This window comes from Medicago sativa, chromosome 5 (genome assembly GCF_051527215.1).
Source record: "Medicago sativa cultivar Bolivia chromosome 5, Bolivia_mono, whole genome shotgun sequence".
In the NCBI taxonomy this organism is placed as follows: Eukaryota; Viridiplantae; Streptophyta; class Magnoliopsida; order Fabales; family Fabaceae; genus Medicago; species Medicago sativa.
In genome coordinates this window covers 79219366-79227681 of record NC_140753.1, presented here as the reverse complement: position 1 = coordinate 79227681, position 8316 = coordinate 79219366, and positions in this window count along the sequence as shown.

The window sequence follows — 8316 nt, the reverse complement described above, 5'->3', positions numbered from 1 at the left end:
TGGTGTAAGACAAGAAATTTAAATTCATATGTAATTCGACCAAATTATTTTAACTGTCCAATATCAGGTGATAATATCCTGTATAATATTCTAGGCAATTATACGAGGTGTTGTACAAACCATGTCAATGTGTCATAATATTTTGTAACATAATAGATGATACCTTACACTCCAAAGCATCGAACTAGACAGAGAGATATTATGTTTACAACTAAATATTATGAGCTGAATATGTTTAAATTAGCTTTTTGAGCATCTGTGTAGGATAATAGTTACATATTCATTTCAACGGGGACCCCTACTTTCAATGCTGGTGATATTTTTGCAATGATTGCTACTTCTCTTGTTGGAATTGTAATTTTTGCTTTAATGTTTCATTTTCTTTTTAAATAAAGACTAACTTGTGTGGGAATCATTGCTAACAATATTTTGTCTATGTCATTTTGTTCCATCATCAATATGGCATTGTGGACTACACATTTTGGGTTGCAAAAATTATGTATGTTGTAACACCCAAGCCTGACGAGGGCAGGGAGTGGTCGCCGGTGCACAAGGCATGACAATGAGCGGCTCTCGACAACTTCTAGACTAACCGAATCACATCGGAATGAGAGGGATACTGAGGCCGTGTAGGTATGGGACTACATGGTTGAATGCAGACTTATAAGAATTGTTTAAGAATTGTTTGATACTACCTATATCAACAAGATGCATCTTCTTTTCGGTGGCTCATTCCATAAGAACTCCACAGTTAAGCGTGCTTGACTTGGAGAAATTTTGGGATGGGTGACCTATCGGGAAGTTTCCCGGTAAGCGTGCAAGTGAGGACAAAACACGCTGAAAAGATTTGTAACGTCCCAGACTGCTTTCAGGATTGCCGACTAACCCCACAAACCAACACGAGTCTTTTCAGCATGCTTTGTCCTCACTCACATGCTTACCGGGAAACTTCTCGGTAGGTCACCCATTCTAGTACTACTCCAAGCCAAGCACGTTTAACTGTGGAGTTCTTATGGAATGGGCTACCGAAAAGAAGATGCATCTTGTTGATATGGGTAGTACCTAACAATTCTTATAAGCCTTCATTCAACCATGTAGTCCCATACCTACACGGCCTCCGGATCCCTTTCATTTCGATGTGATTCGGTTCCTCTTATTAACGTGGGGTCATCCTTACGGATAGTGCCCGTTCCAACTGGGAACCTTTCGTATCCAACTGGCGCCGGATCCCTCTCATTTCGATGTGATTCAGTTCCTCTTATTAACGTGGGGTCATCCTTACGGATATTGCCCGTTCCAACTGGGAACCTTTCGTATCCAACTGGCGGGATATCGAAAGCCACGTCGTGGGTGTTACATGCCCACCAGCTTCCGCCTGGTTCGTCCCCGAACCACACCGTACTGGGAGAGGTCTGCTCTGATACCATTTTGTAACGTCCCAGACTGCTTTCAGGATTGCCGACTAACCCCACAAACCAACACGAGTCTTTTCAGCATGCTTTGTCCTCACTCACATGCTTACCGGGAAACTTCCCGGTAGGTCACCCATCGTAGTACTACTCCAAGCCAAGCACGCACACTTAACTGTGGAGTTCTTATGGAATGGGCTACCGAAAAGAAGATGCATCTTGTTGATATGGGTAGTACCTAACAATTCTTATAAGCCTTCCTTCAACCATGTAGTCCCATACCTACACGGCCTCCGGATCCCTCTCATTTCGATGTGATTCGGTTCCTCTTATTAACGTGGGGTCATCCTTACGGATAGTGCCCGTTCCAACTGGCGGGTACCTTTCGTATCCAACTGGCGGGATATCGAAAGTCACGTCGTGGGTGTTACAAGATTCGTGTTGGTTTGTGGGATCAGTCAGCAATCTTGAAAGCAGTCTGGGATGTTACATATGTATTGTGAACTATCATGTTCTTTTCTATTTGGGTAGACTGGGATACTCTTCTGGATGCCTTGTTTGGCCTGGCAACCGGATTCACGTCATCAATCTACATTTTTTTGCCTTTAAAATATACTCTCACTATCTATCGTCAAATAATTCTTAGGCTTTGTTCTTGATTGTAACTAAGTGTGTTTGACCGTGGAGAATTTATTTTTTACTATCACATGTTGAGTATATGAATGCCATTTGTCTTTCCTTTCCTTGGAATTTACTCAAAATGCCGTCGGATCTAACACGCGTTGGGAGTCGAAGAGTCATTCAAATATCAGCTGGATTCATGTTTTTATTCTCTACATTTGGTATTACATTTCATTCCCTTCTTTGAATTTCTGAGCATTCAGATGTATTATTCATGATTCTGAGCATTAAGTTGTCTTTAAATGTGTGCCTAATGTTTTTTACTTACTGTTTCTGGGTTTATGCTTGCATCAGGTAAATTTAAGCAGTGATTGCTGCAATACCATTGCCAATAATAGCAGCTTTGTACTGTGTTCTCTTGGCCTATGCGGGTATGTATGATTTATTCGTTATTTATTATAATTTCATATCATTTAGAGATAATTCTTTCAACAAAATTATGTCAGTTAGAGATAATAATTATATCATTCTTATGTTGGTCTGCAAGAACTGAGAATTTCAATGGAAGACAATCTATCTTCGAGCTTCACATCCTGCCGCCCAATATGACTCTTGTTCATGTCCAATTTGAACACTTCAAAGCTGGTAACCTGAGGTGACTTAGCAATTGCTGAGGTAAATATGAAATGCTCCATTATTATAGTGACAATCATCCAAAATAAAAAATGAACTTCAGACAATGCTTTCACCGTGGGCGATGTTTACCCAAGTAACGAAAAATAATTGTTACCTCCGGATTGGCTTACTCTTTAATTTCACTAATACTTTTACACAAACCCCTCTTAGGTTCTTGATTTGTTTGGGTTAAACTTTGATTACAATATATAAAGGCTTTGGTTTTTGGTATTTCTAATAGTCAAATCTCACTATGCCATATGGGATTATATATTAATGACAACATTGTTTTTTTGGTTCATATACAGTAAATAAATGATTTGTTTGACTTTTTGGTTTCATAGTTCTTTGGTGATTTTGTTTCAGCATTCATTCTGGTTTGTGTTATTATAGCTTAAGTTTCTATAAAGAAAGTTATATTGGTTCTGCAGCATAAAATATGTTTAAGCTTTTGAGAATTCATAATATTTTACAATTGAATTACCATGATCTGATCGTATCGAATTCGCTGAACGATGCTGTGGATAAATCGGGTAGGGGTTGTAGAGATTGAAGATTTCCTTTGGAGATGAAATGTTTTGGTTTATATGACATGTTAAAAGATGAAGCTTGCATTGCCAAGTGTATGTCTTAATTTATTTAAGGGTTTTGGCTTTAAGGTTGAGGTTAGTAGGTCTTTGCCTAACTATGTTATTATTGATGAGAAGAGAGTTTTTCAGGTGATTTTTCATATGGTTAATTAGGAATTTAATAGATACAACAATGGGGGAGGGATTCTTGTGTTTCAATTGCAGAATCTTAAAGTCGAGGGAGGAGCTAGCATGGATATATGAAACTTCGTGACCAAGCTCGTCTAGCGATAATGTGCATGTTATATTTGACATAGAGATCAACAGGGCGGCTTACAGATAGGATGCGTACAAGTAATCGGGCATTTGAGGAAAGGCTGAGCTATATAAAATTTGTTGTGTATGGCTTATAATTTCATTTTTACACTGATTTTCATCTTCATTGACATTTTATCTACAATGCTGCATAATATGTTGGTTAAATGATTTTTTTTCTGCATTGTTTCAATATAACATTGTGATAGAACATTTGGAATCCATTTAGAAATTATCAAGTTCTATCTTATAAAATTGTGATGTTTTATGCATAGCACTTTTGATTTAATTTACGTTCATGTATTTTATTTTCTTACCTTCATTAGCAGTCGATGTGAACTGTTTGATTTAGGTTCTAGATATACTATAGTTTTTTTTGTTTTATTTGATTGTTCATTTTATAGTGTCTTAAGGGTGATAATTACTATATTTTCAAATATGTTCAAGATCCATAAAATTCCAGTGATTAACTTGTGTTCATTGTGTATGTTATTTGGCAGTCAACGAAAGGGGAGAGTTCAGAGTATGTTATTAGCGAGAGGCTTTCTCCAAGTCATGACCATTGCTCTTCGGTATAAATTACGTCGTTCGATTGCAGTAACCATTCCCTAATCAGGGAAGAGTTCAAAGTCGTCGTTATTGAGTTCAAATTCTTTGTTCAAAGGTCTGCAAGTCTTGTTGGCGGACATCGACCATGTTATGAATGATCAATATTTTTTATAATTTTTTTTATGCTAATTTCTCTTCTATAAAAAAGCCTCATATTATAGTCCACTTTAGGCCCCAAAATGTATATTGGGCGGGCACTGAGTACACAGACAGACGAACTGCCAATGAATTGACTACGGACTGCTAAATAAAATGCAGAAAAAACAAAAGAGAACTAGCTGAAACTTCCCCGGCCAAAAAATGCAGCTTGCAACACACCACTAGCTGAAGCTTACGCTATCAGTCCCTCAAAATCCCTCCAGCATTTGTTCTAAATTTTACTATATTTGTTTTATGGATAGCTTGTATAGTAATCATTTGATTCTTCAATTGATTCATATTTCATTCCCTCATAGACTTCTAAGGGAGACTCTAATATATTTTTATCATCAATTTCAACTATACTTTCATGTCCATCTGTCATCCCATGCTCTATCATAGCAGAATATAGTTAAACTACACAAAGCAGCCATATTTTTTTACACCCCACTCAACTATGATAAAAACAACCACCCGAAATCCTGAATTGTGATTGTTCAAAATCTATACCTAAGTTTCAAGAAACAAGTCTGTGCGATAAAATTTGGAGAGAAAACCGAATCATGATTTATTTATTATTATTATTATTATTATTATTATTATTATTATTATTATTATTATTTGAGAAAATCACTTCTGTTTGTGACCATAGAAAAAAAAAAGATATTTACGAAGAAAGGTAAAGACATACCTCAACCATCAAGATGGTAGAGATTAAAAAGTTTAAGACGACCATAATAAAATTGACAAAAATGATGACGACATACAACAGTATTTGAGTCCGAGGATGCAATTACTAACTATCAAGAAAGAAAAAGTTGGTGGTGCAATTACTCTCTCAGACACAATTTGCTGGGCACAAGGAGGTTTGCAAAGACTAAACATGTTTAAACAATATAACCCAACTCTGACCTCTGAAAATTTTCATTTTCAAAAGAATTGTTAAGATTGAAGGAAGAAGATAAATTACTTGCCGAGCAAGTTATCCCACCTAGTGCCAACTAACTTGCCACATCATCACTGACAGCTATTAACAACGCAATAAAATCTGTTATGACAGACAGAGACAGTTAGAAGTAGTTGCAATTCAGTTAGATAACTTTTTCTAAATGACAAATTTTATTATGTTAATTGTTATGTTGGTTTTTTTCTCCTTACTTGAACCCTAGACCTCCCACTCGTTAATCCTCAGCTCAAACAACCAACCCCCCATTCAGTTAGATATCTAGGAACACGTATAGACGAACATAGTTAGTTATGCTACTCTCTAGCTTCTCTATAAATATAGTTCAATTCCATTGTAATAATTTATTGAGATATAACATTTCAGTTAAACAATCCTCTCTATATTCATCTCTATGATTCTCAATCTAGTTTTTAATAAGAACCAAACATAAAGGAAACACCAACAAGGATATGCTACAAAGCCAAGCCAGGAATTGCATTTTTTTTATCAAAACAAGCAAAATCTCCTCAAAATAATGGTGTCCTGAAAAGGAAGAAGGAAAACTTAGTTTTAGTCTATTTATATTTCACTATTATTCTTAGAGTAGCATTTGTATTCTGGAGTTTTGCACATTCTAATAAAAATCCTAATCTCCTTTCTTATTCCTCTTTTCTTTGATTTTAACAATTTTTTTTTAGTCAAGTAGCCTAATGGCTAGAGCTCACACAATTATTTAACAATTTTTTTTTAGTCAAGTAGCCTAATGGCTAGAGCTCACACAATTAAATTGTGGAGAAGTGGAGTGTCCGGGGTTCGAACCTCGACCCCTGCCTATAATATGCAATATCCCTATCAACTGAGCTAAGCTCACGGGGATGTTTTTAGCAAATTAATACAAGTAACTTCACATTAAAGTCATTACTTTATTTTGATTTAATTAATACTTCTATCACTAAATTTCCATATACACCCTCCGCTTTTTAACAATTGTTTTAGCATAATAACACGAAAAATAAGAAAGTGGACTTTTGAAGTTTTTTTTTTTTTCCTTCTGTTATACCTGAATTTTAATCCACCGTTAAATTCCTATTTATTTCGAACACACTTTATTTTTCCAATAAATTTAATTACATATATTTCTTTCATAACAAACAATTGATATACTCTCTAACAAATTCCATTTTTTGCACACTTTATCTATCCCATAATATGTTTATTTGAGAAAGTCTATAAGTGATATTATACCTTTAACGATCAAAACGAAAGTTGTTGACAATTGCCTTAAAATGTTTTTTTTTCTTGTGATGCTGCCATTTTGCACCCAGTCGCAGGATTTTGAGCGCAGGCGTAGGAGACCAGATTGAAGAGTGTTGTCTTACACGTAGGCGAAACCCATTTGCGCCTAGTCGCAAATGCGCGACCAGGTCTATAAAAAAAGTTGTTTCCACACAATTTCAAGTATGGAAAAATTTGAATCTTAGAAATAATAGAGGGGACTCTTGGGAAATGGTTGGTATCTTTTGGAGAGGATTCACGAGGTCGAAACATGTAACGCCCACTTTGATATTTAATTATTTTTATTAAGTTAGAGTCTATTTATGTGATTTATTTTAAATATGTGAGGTGTTGGTATTTTATTAAGTGACTTTATTCTATTATTTATTAGAATATGAGAATTATTAGTGTAAGTAGAATTGGTGGTTAGAATAGAAAGAAGAATAATTTATTGGGCCTAAATAGATTTAGGAAGAGTATTTAGTATTATAAATAAGAAAGCTTGGGTTAGAAAGAGTTTTTACGTTAAACCGCTTTTTGGAAAGAGGAGAACAAGAGAGAAGAGAAGAAAGAGGAGAACTCAGAGAGAGAACCCTAGGAACGAAGAACGCTGCTTTTGATTTCAGAAAAACAATCTAAGGTAAGGGTGAGACTATCTTTCACTAATATTAAGTCTGTAGATCATTAGATTGCATCTAACGTGTTTTAGGATGAGTTTTGTAAGATTATGAGAATTAGGGTTTGAGTGAGAATTGATGATTAGGTGATGAAAAACCGTTGAATTGATGTATGGGGGGAGTCTTTATTCATCGTAAGGGTTGTGTACTCATGTGGGTAGTGAAGGGTTTTGTTTTTCATGATCTTTTAATAAATTCATGTCAAATTCGTGTTCTTTTATTTTTTATATAATCCTTTGTTAAATTTGTGTTCCTTTATGTTGCTGCTATTATATGTTTATCTTCGTTTCTGAATTTGTGGTGTTGAATTCGTGATTTTCAATCTTAATAATTTATGTTAACAAGTTCGGTATACACTATAAATAACAATCTTTACCTTAGCCTTAATGATTTGAATTATCTATGGAAGGATCAATCTCTCCTGTTGATTCTTTTTCTTATGTGATTTATTTATTTTTCAATGATACTAATTTTATGATCAAGTAGAATAGCTAGCTGCCCTTGTGCCGCGCTTGTTCCAAGACAGTGAACCTCGATTGTCAGTTGGCCCTTTTGAACTCAATTTTAGGAATAACCCCACTTTCAATCCAACCATCTTTGGACATTAGAGCTCTTCAATTGATATTTAGTGATAGATATGAACATTCTAAGTTGCTACCTACGTTAATAGTAATGTCTCTATTGTGGAAGGATGTAGCTCTTATGAGTCCCAAAGTTAGGACTACAACATGAAAACATAATTAGCTTCCTGTAGGATAGAGACCTTAAATTATATAGAATACTGACCTTGTGTTGTAAGGTTTGTACCTTAACGTAATTTTGCAGGGTAAAGACTTTAATTATGTCCTTTTCTTTCCACTAATATGAAACACCATGTAAATAGAATGCCCTATTTCGTTAACTAGTGATTGTGCTAATTTAAAATTCATATGATAGGGATGGAGTAAAACTACGGTGTAAATTATACCAGCTCCCTTTTGGCGATTCATATCGTTTAATGACAAAATAATAGAGAATTATTATTGTTAATTATTATTAAATGAATTCCTGATGTATAAATGATGAATTATTCGACGATGTTT